Source organism: Medicago sativa, chromosome 3 (assembly GCF_051527215.1).
Source record: "Medicago sativa cultivar Bolivia chromosome 3, Bolivia_mono, whole genome shotgun sequence".
Taxonomy (NCBI): domain Eukaryota; kingdom Viridiplantae; phylum Streptophyta; class Magnoliopsida; order Fabales; family Fabaceae; genus Medicago; species Medicago sativa.
Window position 1 is genome coordinate 53,635,120 of NC_140751.1, and position 15,096 is coordinate 53,650,215.

At 35.4% G+C, this 15,096-nt stretch overlaps 1 pseudogene across 1 annotated transcript; it reads left to right on the plus strand.

Moving 5' to 3' along the window:
• The first annotated feature begins 9,365 nt into the window (after nt 1-9,365).
• Nucleotides 9,366-10,310, plus strand: LOC146938326 (putative bark agglutinin LECRPA3 pseudogene; annotated as a pseudogene). Its single transcript, XR_015031262.1, has one exon. The product of XR_015031262.1 is annotated as a putative bark agglutinin LECRPA3 pseudogene (transcript).
• The last annotated feature ends 4,786 nt before the right edge of the window (nt 10,311-15,096 follow it).

Genomic DNA, 15,096 nt, shown 5'->3' on the forward strand with positions numbered 1-15,096 from the left:
AAATTTTAGGTTAAATATATTTTTAATCCGCAAAAAATTTTCTTTCGACTTTTTGTCCCGCAAAAGTTTTCTATCCACTTTTTTGGTCCTTTCTTTTAAGACACGTCATGTGTACCCTTTGAATTTTTGATTGGGTTTTATTCTGGAATGCTTGGCATATTATAAGAATCTCTAACAAAAACTTACAATTTTTTAATCAAACATGAATTAAATATGAAATTTTAAGCGATAAAATCATAAAAATTCATATTTAATTCATGTTTTATTAAAAAAATTATAATTTTTGTGGAAGAGATTCTAATAATATTTATAATTATTACTGGAAAACCCATTCAAAATCTCAAATGATACACATGAGTTGACAGAAGAGCAGAGACCAAAAGTGGTGATGGAAAATGATATGCCTGGGAACATTGCTCATGACGCAACTACGGTGCTTGTGATGCGTTGGACGGTACAGTGGAGGAAGAACTCTGACGCTCAAGCCTGTATTTTCTCGAGATAGGAAAAAACATCTAAAGTTGTGATTATGAGATTGTATCTGGTATGGCAAAGGTGTCATACTTATATATATATATATATATATATATATATATATGTGTGTGTGTGTGTGTGTGTGTGTGTGTGTGTGTTTTGGATCGTTGGTGACCCTTAATGATGAGATTACGAACAAGGTCATCCTGAATTTGTGTTCCCGTGTTGTGATGAACTTGGGTTGTCTTGTGTAAGCTCCTTTGGAGGCATTATGCATGTTTATTGGACTTGAGTTAATGGGTAATTGTTGGGTCGTTGCAGGGTTATCATTGGACCGTTGAGAATATGGGATCTGGTCCAAAACAGTTTCCCCTAAAGCCTTTATTGTCTTTATGACGTAAGGAGGTTGTTACAGGTTTTACAATTGTTCGTAGCGGATCAAAAGGCGACAGGAAAAGCGGTGATTTCACGATGGTAATGAATAGTTTGTGTTGACTGGAATATCAGAGGGTGTGTGCCTGCAGACACTCCAACGCTCGAGTTAGTATTGAGTTTAGAAAATAGGGTTAAGGTTGGAAAGATAATGTATCTTTGGGGACTGCTATGAGTCCCTTATTTATAGTGTGGAGGTGCATGTCCCTTATATGTTCATTGGGTCCAAAACAGTAGCCCCCAAGTCGTTGCTCTTGATTTAGAGTAATGAATTTGAGGGTTAGTCTGGTGCTCGCAAACGTGTTTCTCAAATGGCACCTTGTCCAAAGATGAGAATCTTTAAGATCATTATTGTTCGACAACCATGCCTTTGTGGTGTGCTCGCAAGGAGTTGTCTGCTAGAAAAAAGGTTGAGCTTGCGGGGAGTGTCACGCTCGTAAAGTACTAGCTGGTCTACAAAGGTGATGACATGTCATCTTATGTTATTCTTAGCATATTTTTCAGTCATTTTCATTAGGCTTTAGCAGCAAAACGGAGGAGTATTAGAACGATTGCCTATGATTTCGGGACTTTCGTAATGTTTTCTATATTTGAGTCTGTTATTCTAGTTTTCCCGAAACATAGCAATTTTAGGGGGGTTTTGAAGTAATTCACGAAGAAATCATGCAAATCGGCAAGTCAAGAACATCTGAAGATTTGTGAGGACTTTGGGAAGACCAAGAATGAAGATTCAAGAGGCCTCATGAGACTTTACAGTGGGAGGAATTGTGTTCCCTAGTTTCAAGGCAAGTTAATTGAAGACAAACACCTAAAACAACGAAAAATCAGAGAAACTGGGCCCAGGAAGCTATGCCATGCCCCTAGGGCATATACCATGCGCCTAGGGCATGGTTTTTGCAAGCCATGTGCCTAGGGCATGGTATTTGCTATACTCACATGCACTTAGAGCATGATGTATGCGCCCTGAGCATCCAAAATGTGCGGGGCACAAGCGCCTTTTCCTACTTTTTTGTGGGTAAATCCTGAGTTTTTAGCCCAAACCCAGTTAGAAACTCTCACTATAAATACCATCCTTCCTGGTTCAGAATTTCTCGTTCAGAACTGGAGTATTTAAAGAGGAAGGCAATTCTTGAGCTTCGGAGGAGTTTCTATTTTATCCTTGATTTTCTAGGGTATGTTTTTATCTTTAGTAATTTGTTTTTAGTTACCATGCGTAACTAATTCTTTTTAGGTTAGAGTTCTAAGATGCACCTCTGTTTATTTTTGTTGGATATTTATTTAATTTAATGTCGTTTATATTTTATTTATCTTTTGTTCGCTATTAAGTTTTATTAGGAATTTAGTTTATTTCTGTAGTAGAGGAACCCTAGATTAGATACTTAGATTGTGACAGGGCCTAATATTGATATTACTATCCTAATGCTTACATCTTGATACTAATATTTATCTGTCTAGGAAGTAAGTAGTTATAGGTAGCGAAAGATACTGAAAGCGAGTTGACCCTAGTAGTAAGTACCTAGGAGGTGACATTACTAATATTGAGTAAAATATGTTGAACCTAGGAGGTAATTAGTTAATGATTAAGGAAACAAGTGTCTTCTTGAAGGAAAAAAGTCGTAGCCTAGTAGAACCATTCTCTTAAACCCTTGGTAAGGTAAACGCTGATAGGGCTGCCCGTTTGTAGAACTACTAAGTGAGAGAGAGAGAGAGAGAGAGAGAGAGAGAGAGAGAGAGAGAGAGAGAGAGAATGTTATGAGTGTCCTAAGATTCATAGATGGGTAGACCTACAGGAACCTTGGCATTCATTGCCTTGGGAAATCTTGGAAAGCCAATATAAAGTCTATGCTTTCAATTACCTTTGAGATTATAATACCCTATGTTATACCCTAATTTTGGACCTAAAAATACTAACTCAATTCATCTTATATTGCATTTCAAACCATTTGATATGTCTCTGATCAATTGTATCTCTCTCTGCATTTTATTTCAATGTTGCTTGCAAAATTCACATGCAAGGGTATTTTAGTCATTTCCTATGTCAAAATTTCTTTCAGTCTTTTAAAAAAATTTGTTTGAGTCTTTCCATTTGGTTAGAATAAGTCTCTGTTTCATTCTATGTCAAAATCTATTTCAAAAGTTGCATTTGAAGTCATTTTGAGTCAGTTTTGCCCCTAGGGGCATTTTGGTCTTTTCATGTGTCAAAACCCTGTTTAAACTGTTGAAACTGTCTCTGAGCCTTTTAATTTTGTTTGTATGAATTCTTGCTCTAATTTCCTGTTAAAAATCCATTTTCAAATTGCGTCTGAGTCAGTTTCAGTCGTTTTAGCCCCAGGGGCATTTTGGTCATTTTACACGAAATTTCGGCAGAGAGAGGTTACTTTAAAGTACCTCATTTAAGCCATTGGTTCGTTTTAGTCCGTTTTGTCAATTTTATTCGTTTCACTTTACGTTATTTTCCAATTACCAATTTTAATTCATTTTATTTTTTATTTTTTAGTCCCAAATTCCTAAAATTGCATTTTAGTCCCTTGAGTCACTTTATTTTCTTTTAAGTCCTTTTTTTGATTCGAATTTTTTAGGTCAAACTTCTTAATTCTTTTGGTCAATTGCAACTAAGTCCTTTTTGCAGTCCAGTCCTTTTTTTTTTTTTCAAATTACAAGATTAGTCCATGAATTCTCAATTTTTGCAGAAAGGTCCTTTGTCAAAAATACAGAAAGGCCGAGGCCAGCTAAGCCAAAATCCACATGTCAGCAGTTCATTGGTCCAACATCACACTTGGCGGCCTATAAATAGGCCACATCACCCAATGCAGTGCCAAGAATCAATCATTCAACGCCAACTCATCAAAGTCATAGAAACAGAATCACATTTTCTCTCTCTAAGCGGTTACGATCAAAACACAAACAATTCTCCAGAAAGTTCATCCCCAATCTCAAACCCTAGAATACCAGCATCACAAATTCAGCACAATTACAACAAAATTATTGCAATTCTCAGAGATTCGAGTTCGAATCTTCATCGTCGAATTGGAAAAGCTGCAATTCAAGCACAAATCCGAAGAAATTGTGCGATCACAGCATTAAGAGTAAGAAGAAGAGAAGATCGAAGTGAATTTTGAACCGGTGAAGCAGAAAGAGAAAGAATAACTGATTTATTTTCAGTTCAAGACTTACCAGAAGCTTCGCAGGATCTAATTGTTCGAACCTCCAAACAAGTCCAGGTAAACTCATGTAGACCTTCTCGTTTTCGTTCGTAATCATCATCGAAGGTTCTAAGTGAAAGATTAAACGGTGAATTGAAGTGGAAGTTCGAAAAGATTCGAAAAAAATTGAAACGAAACCCTAATTTCGAAAATCATGAAGATTCACCGTTTATTCTTCGAAATAAAGCATAAATTCGTCATCAGTGTAAAAAAATAAGCTAGGATAGGGTTTAATTTCAAAGAAATCAGAAGAAATTTTCGAAACCCTAAGTTGTAGATTCAAGTGTAGATCTGCTCGAATCCAGGCCTCTTTGCAAAAAATCAGTTTCGAAATCGTAAGGAGGAAGCTCAGGTGAACACAGCGGTGTAAAAATTTTGCAGAAAACGTTCAGGTGTGGTGGCGCCGCCGGCGAACCACCACACCTCCGCCGCTGTGTCCATCGGAGAAGATGAAGGTCATAAGGTGAGAAACGAGAGCTTCTCTCTCTAAGGTTTAACTTAGAGAGAGAAACGAAGAAGCAAATGAAATGAACCGGTCCCTAATCCCTTTTATAAACCACTGAACCGGCCTGGTTCAGTCCTGGTTCGTTTGATTTGCATCTTAACCGTCAGATCTAAGGTTTGATCCAATTGGATCAATCCAGCGGCTGTGGTTCCTCCCTGTGATCCAAGTCTGTTAGGGTATGGGCCTGGACCTTTGTTCCTTGCAGATTTTCGTTGTTTCCTGATTTTCTTGCTATGTACACCCCTGGACTTTGCTTCCTGCACCTCCTGTGTATCAAAATCTTTTGCAAAAAATTCCAAAATATTTTTCCATGATTTCTTGATATTTTATTTTTTTTTGGGTGTTTCTCTAATATTTTTACACTGGAAAGTTTGATAAAAAATATATAGACAAATTTTAGTGTTGTTTCTTGAATTTTGTGTCAAAGATTGGTGAAAATTGTTTTAATTTTTGTTTCTAATTCTTGATATACACTTGTGATACATGATATGTGTTTCTATAACTCTTTAGCCACTGTTTGAACATGATTTTGATACTTGTGTGAGAAGTTTAGTTGGTTACTTAGCTTGTAAGTTAGTTGTGTAGTTAAATAATGCAAACATGTTTAAAGTTTGTTTTAAAATGCCAAGTAAATCATGTTGCCTTAATTCTCATTCCAAGATTTGATTCTAAACCTTTAAAGATGTAGTGGGATGTGAGAATTATAGGTCACTTGGTTCTTGCATTCTATGAACAAATTTTAAGTCATGTTTGCACCCATTTTGCTTTTATTTTGGTTTGTTTTCTATCCTTTATGTTCTAGTGTTTCTCTTGCTATTACTAATCATTTCATCTCATGTCCCATATCTTTCATAAGCATTCCCACTTCATCTTCCTCTCCATCCAATTTCTTACACTTTAAGTTCCAATTTCATGTAAAAATTAGAACGTAGATACTTAGGAGTTTTTGTATTGTACTTTTATGCAATTTCAATTTCTTGGCAAAGAGGCCATAGAATGTATCTAGGGTATGATGTAATAAGGACAATGGACTCTAATAATGTACACCGACACAAGCACCGACACATGCACACACACCACTTTAGATATATAGCTAGAATATGCATGTTTAGATGTATGTTTAGGATTGTATGTTTAGATGAATGTTTAGGCTTTATACTTAGAAAAAAAATCAATTTTCCAAAAAACTTGAACAAACTTCACTCAAACTTTTTTTCATAATAAACCTTGGGATCAAAATCCCATTGAATTTTCCTTTTCCATTTTCTTAATCAAATTTCAATGAAAAATAATCATACTTGACTTCTTTTGCAAATGACTAATCAAACCTCACCTTTTCTTCAATTCTCATGCCCTTGAGGCCTCTCAATCTCTATTCTTCAAATTTCCATTTTCAAACTTAAAATCAACCAACAAAAACAAAAAACTTTTTTTTGGAAGAGAACTACGGTGGATTTGATCCCTTAATCGGGTACGTAGGCAAGGAACAAAATTCCTTCAATTCAACTAAAATAAAAATCCAAACACATTCTTCTCCCTCCAATTCTTCACTTAGAAACTCTTAGGTTTAAATAAACACTTTCAAAATAGCATTTAAAAATAAAGCGCTCGCGTAGAAGTTAAAGACGGTTCCTATAGGTTACTATAGTCGTTATGGGTGCCTAACACCTTCCCGTAGCGAGAACAATTCCCGGACCTCGATTCTCAAGGGTTTTGCTTATTTTTTCCCTTCCCAAGAAAAAATGAGATATCACCGGTTAAAAAGGTTCAAACGTAATCAATGTTTGACACCCGAAAACCAAGATAAAACACCCTACACTTAAGGATCACCGTGTGACTAGCAGGTGCAACCAAACATTGGAGGGATAGACCTAGTCAACTCATATAGTATAGACCCCACACGTAAGGATCACCGTGTGATCAACAGGTGCAGCTTGACGACTGATTAAGTTAGTAACGTTCCAATGGCCTCATCACTTGTATAGTCTACCTAAGATAAATAAACACAACATTACTGTTATTTAATATCTAACAATATAAATAGGGGGATTTGAAGAATCATAACCGCTGCTTACTTTTCTGCAAACAAAAACAGGTGACTTGCTCTGTTGAAAACGGATAAAAATTGCAAATCTCTAACCCTTAACTCTTTTATTTTATCGTCAAATTTAAAATAAGTAACGCGAATTGTTTGGACAAAATGACAATCCCTGTGGATACAATACTCTACTTGACACTTTATTACTTAGTAAACAATTTGGAACACTTGCCTAATCCGCTACATCAAAAGGCTAGCAATGTACTTGATTATATAGGCATGTAAGTGGTTACATCAGCATTGCTTTTCAAGGTTTAATATTTTCCATTGCTTTGATCAGACTTTTGAATGATTGAGGAGTTCGTTCTGGTTCGCCAGATGTATTAGAAGTGTTGATATAGGTCATTGCTTCATTCCACTTAAGTGTGTTCCATGTGGAACGTCGTACTGAATCAGTTCCTTTGGGTTTTGAAACGTTTTTAAGAGAAATATAAAAGGCCATGAGTGTTTCTCAAAAACACTTTTAACACTTTCTTATAAACTTCTCCCTTTCTGTTCAGAAGCTTTCAGTTTTTCAAGTTCTTTTTGAGTTCGTGGGATTTCATCCTTAAGCTTTTTCGCAAAGTACTCTTGCTTTCAACTTCTCTTCTCTAGTTTATCAGGTTTCCTTTTCATCCTTTATGTTTCTTCCATCTTTATGCTTCAGATGTTTGTACTGAAATGTGTGTGGCTTTAAGAAATAGGGAAAAAGTAGGGTAGCTTTTAACTGATAGAGGGGGTGGTTTGCAGTTGGTTTTTTTTTACCATAATTGTAGTGCCGCCTCTAACTGCCTTTTTATGTTGTTTATTGATGTTTGATAGTGATCTGTCCGGTGAAAGAATGATGGAGGCAACAATAATGGTTGAGATTCCGGTGAGGTTGCGACGAGGTATTCACGGTTGAACGGAGGGTGCCTGCGGGCACGTTAGAACTCCAACGCTTAAGTCAGTATGCGAAATGAGATGAGTGTGTAGAAAGTATAGGAAAAATGAGTCGTCCCTTGAGGGTGACGTGCAGTCACCCTTATATTTATGATGCACGAGGGCGTTCTTCAGTAGGGGGGATGCATCAATACTAATATGCTCACTTAGGTTATGCGTCTTGATCTGGTGGGCTTTTGGACCATGTTCCAGAACAGTTGCCCCCCCCCCCCCCAAGCTGTTGTTGCCTTTATGCAATGGCTTAATGTGTAAGGCGTCCGTTTGTGAGCGCCCTAAAATCTTTGGCGCCTTCAAACACTTAGGGGAACGTATCTTTGTTGTTCCACATTAAATGTGGTGGCACCCTGAAAATATGAGTGGGAGTAGTTGACATTTAATGGTTGATTTAAGATGTTTATGATGGGATGGTTGTTCAGTTCTACTTTCCACGTGTCAGCATCGTGGCGTACACGCGTATTGGGGATATAGTTTTAAAAATCAGATCGGCCGGTCGAACCGGTTGTACCGTGAACTGGTGATATAAGCAGTTCGATTCATTAATTGGATCTGTTGTGCATTTGACTCGATGCAAACCTGGTGACTCGGCAGGTTTCGTTGGGAACTAGAGAACCCACGGTGCCTTTCAACCCAGATCGAGTCAATCACATTTCGTGAAACATGTATCATTCCTCTTACATAGCTTCGCGCAAACAGGGTGTGATAAGAAGAAACAAAGAAGAAAGACATAATTGTAAGAAGAAGCAACGAAGAAGATGCCTTATATATTATATGTTGTTAGTAATATGTCATTCTTTAAAGGCCATTTATGCGTTTATGAAATTTTAGAAAATTTAGAAAGGGTAAAATTTAGTAAAATCAATTAGGTAAAATATAATTTAGAAAATTAGGAATTTTAGAGATTGAGTTATCGGTTCAATCCAATTCAAAATAGAAACCGAATTGTTTAACTGAGTTATCCGATCTAATCCGGTTTTATCATGCGGTTCAACTAATGACCCAGTGATTCGACCAAAGACCCAGTGACCTAATACCCTTGTCGGGTCGACCGCTTGTCCGGTTTTTAAAATTGTGATTGGGTAAATGCTCCACGCGCGCGACACTTGAGCACGTTACGTTGCTCGAGGTTGTTTCCCAACCGTTGGATCGTCACCTAATTTCTTTCAATCTAGGTCGTTGGTTTGAACTTCCAGAGACTATAAAAAGAGGAAAACATGTTGTGACCTAATTTTTCCACCACTAACTCAACTCTTTCATCCCTAAAAAGAAATGTCATTCCTTTTTTCAATAAAATAAAATATGTTCTCACGCGCCTTAGGTTCTTTTTCCACCACTAACCCAACTCTTTCTCTACCCCTAAGCTGCTATGGGATTAGAATTGACTAACAACAATTGAAACTTCCAATCTTGGTGTAAGTTTGGTGTATCTCAACATACAGAAACTTGATTTGCATATATATGTTATATTATTATATTAGAAACTTTTGATCAGTTGAGCATTACAATTTGCCATTTTCAATAAGAAAGGCCAGAAAGGATTGTCATGAGTAAGATGACGAAGAAGAAAACTCTGGCAATTGGGCAGGCATACCACTAATTAAGTCGGTGCTTGTGACGTTGCTAATTAATAATTTAGGTTGCACCACTACTTCAGTATATTCTCCAAACGAAAAGGAAGAAATAGTAAGCAAATAATGTGTATAAATATGTGTCATAAACATGCATGCTCATTCACAACTCATCTATATACTATCAAAACTACATAATATTATGAGTATCACCATGTCTTCAAGATTACCATTTTTTTTTCTTTCTGTTTCAGTAATAGTTGCTCTCTTGCTGGCAACTACTGAACTAGTGACCTCTCAGAAAACAACTTCCTTCGACTTTCAAAAATTCACCTCTGGTCAATCTGATTTAATCATGCAAGGTAGTACCGATATTTATCCAAATGGGATAATGGCACTCACCAACCCTACTAACCCTAATAGTGGACGGGTGTTGTATTCAAATTCAGTGCCTATTTGGGATAGTACTACCGGACATGTTGCTAGCTTCATCGCTTCCTTCTCCTTCGTCGTTGAGGACTATGGAGGTTATATTCCAGCCGATGGAATCATCTTCTTTCTTGCACCACACGATACCGTCATTCCTCCCAACTCTTTCGGTGCAAATCTCGGAGTAGCCGATGGGCAATATGCTTTCAATCGATTTGTTGGTGTAGAGTTTGACAATTTTCCCAATGTGTATGATCCCAAATATCCACATATTGGAATTGATGTTAACTCTTTAATTTCCCGCAGGACAACACCATGGAACAAGGTAAGTGGGTCATTAGTCAAAGTAAGTATAATCTATGACCCTCTCTCTAAAACATTGATGGTTGCTGCCACTAACAACAATGGTCAAATTTCTACTATTGCTCATGTTGTTGATTTGAAAGCTGTTCTCCCAGAAAATGTTAAGGTTGGTTTATCTGCATCAAGTACATCTGCTGGCCGCCAAACGCAAAACATTCATTCATGGTCTTTCACTTCAACCTTGGCATGATTGGACTACTACGTTATGCATGCATGCATGGAGGTTGTGATAATAACTAGTATGGCTAAAGAGAAAAAACCATACTTGAACCATGTATATGTTTCAGTTTATCTATAAATAAAGTCCATGCTTAACCAAATGTTACCTAAATAACTAAGTCATGAATCTCTATCAATTTCTCAATGACTAATATATACCACTCCAACATGGCCGTCTAAACTAATATCGAGACTTAAAGCGAACTCTAAGAAATAAGAATGAATCATTTTTAATAAAATTCATATTTCATGTAAGTTATATTTTTCTTGTTTTTTGAGATGCAAAATCATTTTTAAAATATCGTAATCTATTTTATTTAATATTTCATTTTCAATAGATAATAAAGTCAAACCAAGAGATAATTGTGAGACCGAGAGTAAGTGATGAAAAGAAAGACGGTGCACTTAAAAAAGGAGTGTAAATCGCAACATTAATAAAGGAAAGGAAATTGCTTGTTGGCACGACGCCACTACAAGCATGAGAACGCATATACCCTTGGATGAATCATGTGCAGCATCGCTTTTATTCCCTCTCCCCCATGTATTGTATGCCAGCCGTCAATTCGGAAGTCGTGTGTTGTCGTGTGGGTCATTGAATCGTGCTAAATAGCACTGCTCTAAAGGAAACTATTGTTGAGGATAAAGAGTCATGATATAATAGGGAGTGGTTATGGTGCATAAGTAAAACTTATGCACCATGCATAAGCCCAGACCGGATCCGGCCCAGTAAACCAAGCCCAAACGAAAATTACTTTCTCCACCCGCGAAATTGCTTTCTCCACCATAATCATCACCTGTAACAACCTCCCGTCGCCTGTAACAAACTTCACCGGCACCGGCGAACATCATCACCGTCGTCGTTTTCCACCATCATCATCGTCGTCGTCATTCACAATCTTCATCACCGTCGTCCTTTTCTGCGACTTCATCATCAACGTTCGATTCTTCCATCTTTTTTCACCATAACCGCCACCGTAACCGTCAGTCACCATAATCATCACCACCGCACTTCATCATCATCAAAATCACCTTCACGCAACCATTCTCAACTTCACGCAACCATCTTCTTCATCATTACGGTTGTAGAAACTGAACTTCAAAACTCAACAAAAATCAACAACACTCTTCAAAAATGAAATATAAACAGGTATGAACTTATCTTGAGAAGTTGAAATAATTAGAAAGTGTTTTGAAAGTGATTTTGTTAGTTAGAAACCATTTCTGTTTTGTTATTATTAGTTAGAAAACTTAGATTGACATTCTAATTTCGAATTGGGGAAAATGAAGTCAAATTAATGGTTTCAGAGTGATTAAATGTGGTGATTATAGTATGTTTTGTTTAAAAATTATGCCAAAACCATTTGCCTGTGTAAATGGTTTCTGAGATTTTCACTATGAAACCATTTTCCTGTGGAAATGGTTTCAAAGTGTTAAGTTGGTTCAATTATAGTGTTGTTGTTGTTTGTTTGTTCATGATGTAAATTGATCATGTAGATCTTGTTACTATTGGAAAATTGATCATGTAGATCTTGTTCATGATGTAAGTAGGTTCAATTATAGTGTTGTTGTTGTACTTTGTAAACACTTGTGCTGAGGAAATATGGTAAAACCATTGTGCTGAGCAAATGGTTTTGGTCAGTTGTACTCCAAAACCATTGTGCTGAGCAAATGGTTTTGGTCAGTTGTACTCCAAAACAATTGTCTGTAAATTGATCATGTAGATCTTGTTACTATTGGAAAATTGTTCATGTAGATCTTGTTCATGATGTAAGTTGATTCAATTATAGTGTTGTTGTTGTACTTTGTAAGCACTTGTGCTGACCAAATGGTTTTGGTAAACTTTGGAAAATATGCTAAAACCATTGTGCTGAGCAAATGGTTTTGATCAGTTGTACTCCAAAACCATTGGCCTGTGAAAATGGTTTTGGTGAGTAATAAGCTAAATTCATACTCCATCAGTTTTCAATCAAGTAAAATTTAGTTTACTTCAGTTTTATAACATAAGTTTTATAGAATCAGTTTTCAATTCAATGATCCTTTACTTCAGTTTTATAGCATCAGTTTTGTGTTTTATAGCATCAGTTTACTTCTGAAGTTTTAACAGTAATTTTCAATGATTCAACCATAAGCTTTGTATGTAAAACCATTGGCCTGTGGATATGGTTTTGGTAAGTTATACTCCAAAACCATTGGCCTGTGGATATGGTTTTGGTGAGTAATCATCAGTTTTATAGCATTGAGCTAATAAATCACAGATTGAATATTCACATTGAGATAAAAACATCACATATTGAATATTCACATTGAAATAACAACATCACAGGTTGAATGATTCAAATCTGTGATTTTATCTCAGATTGAATGAGTTAAAAATCACAGATAAAAACATCACAGATTGAATGAGTTAAAACTGATGATTACTCCAAAACAATTGGCAATGATTCAATCTAGTACAATTCAGTTTACTTGAGTTTTATAACTTGAGTTTTATAGCATCAATTTTCAATTCAATGATCCTTTACTTCAATTTTATAGAATCAGTTTTCGATTCAATGATTCAACAGTAATTTTGTATATTCAACAGTAATTTTCACAGATTGCATCGAATTAATAGAATAAATCGAATTAAGAGAATAACTCGCCGGATAATTACGTCGGAGTGAATAACGTCGGAGAAGGTGAGTAATACGTCGCAGAGAAAGATGAGAATCACGTCGGAGTGAATAATCACGGCTAAGAATCAAGTTGCAGATTCGAGAAACAGTGAGAATAGCGGTGCCGGCGATGGATTTCTGAATCGGAAGAATCAAGATGGAGAAAGCGAATAAGGGTGAATAACGTCGAATAGAAGGATGAGTAAGGGAAGAATCACGTCGAAGAAGCAATCGACGCTGAGAATCACGTCGGAATGGCAAGAAACCGGTGAGAAACCGGTGAGAATCTTGATTGCGCCGGCGACGGAATATGGAAACGGTGAAATTCTCGATCTGGAAAGGGAAGAAACGCTGTAGCAAGCAGAAAGCATAAGATTAAAACACGTGTACAAAATCCGACGGTTATGATATATTTGGGCTGAAGCATCAGATTATAACATCTGTCATTGATCTAATGGTTCAGATTGGCTTATGCATGGTGCATATAAATATCCTTATGCATAATAACTTGTGCCGATATAATATATTATGAGATCAACCAACCAACCTTATCCGCAACAAATATATGATGGTGAGGATAAATAGACATGATATAATATATTAATCATATTCTGTTAAATCTCATGTTTGATGCACCAAATTGATAGGATAAAATGAACCATTTTCCTATCATATCTTGGCTTTCCTTTATAATTTTTATCTTGAGCATAGGTTGGGTTGGAAACTATCCTGATAGGATTAGAAGATCATTACTTATTTATTATCGTGATATTTTGTTATTTTTAAAATGTTGTCATATTTAAAATAATGATCTCATGTATTTTATTTTTTGACTAAAAATAAATGATATTCATTCATTCAAATTGATAGAGTACATCGATACAATGCAAATTCGCTAAAAACAAAAAGGATGAATTTTCAAACAAACTCACAACATCTATGTTAATAGTATAAAACGGCAAAGTACTACACATATAACTATTTTCAAATCTCTGAAATACTCATGTCTCTGAATCTGCAACATCGACATCGTCAACATATGATTATTTGTGATTCAAACTCCTTAAATATTTTGTGATTCAAACTAGTAGAAAATTGTAATGTACCCGAACAAACACAGATATTAATTTAGTATTACCATATTTAAGGAGTTTGAATCACAAAATTTAAACTTTCATAGAAACTTTAAATGTGAATGAAAATATTGCTATCTCGTTATTGAATTATATATACATATATACTAGTTAAAATAAAATAAAATTGGGGCCTAAAGCAAGAGGTTTACTAGTACTAGCCTAATGGTTGAGACCCTGCACTCCAATAACAAATATGAGAAAAACAAATTCAAGTTTAGTGATATTCAAACTATGATGAGATCAACAAACTATGCATGACAATGACTTATGCAACCTATCATTAGGGAGGTCTTAATTAAGGATGGGCGGAAGAGACGACAACCCAAGATACCATTTTTTTTAGGGGCATACAAATTATTATTTTTACTTAATAATTAGTACTATATAGATATGTTTCGTTTTAACTTGCTTTGATTAATTATATTAAAAATATAATTTTAGAGAACGTTGATCATGAATGAATACTTTACAACAAAAAATGTAAGAATAAAGACATTGGAATAATTTAAAAGACATAACTTTATTGATTCTCCTAAGACATAAAAAATCATATAGGGCGTGTTTTGCCTATTTGTTGATCTTTCCATCTAATAGGTTATGATATTTTAGTTATTAACATCTAATCATCATCAATAATCTCTAACTTAGATTCAGATTATCACCTAAAAGTCTTCTCCATTTTTACTATCATGAATTGATTTGTGTAATGCCAAAAATCAATTATTTTTCACTACAAGAAAAACTACCATTCGACGGTGAAATTTGCGAGGGGCATGAAGCTCGGAGACAAATTCGTCTTATAAATCGATTTTTTTTAACAAATTATAAATCAATTTGTACATCCTAAAAATTGACTATTGGAACATAAAAACAATTTTAATTTCACAAAATCATCAAAAACTCACATCATATTTATATCAAGATTTTTTTTTAACAACATATTCATATCAAGATTACCATCAACCATCACACAAATTGAATGATTTACGCACTTAACATATAATCGTACATTTAACATCAATAAACACACAATTATCAATCAATTTTTTTTATTAAGTAGCTTAATAGATAGAAATTCACTTCTTAAATTGAACAAG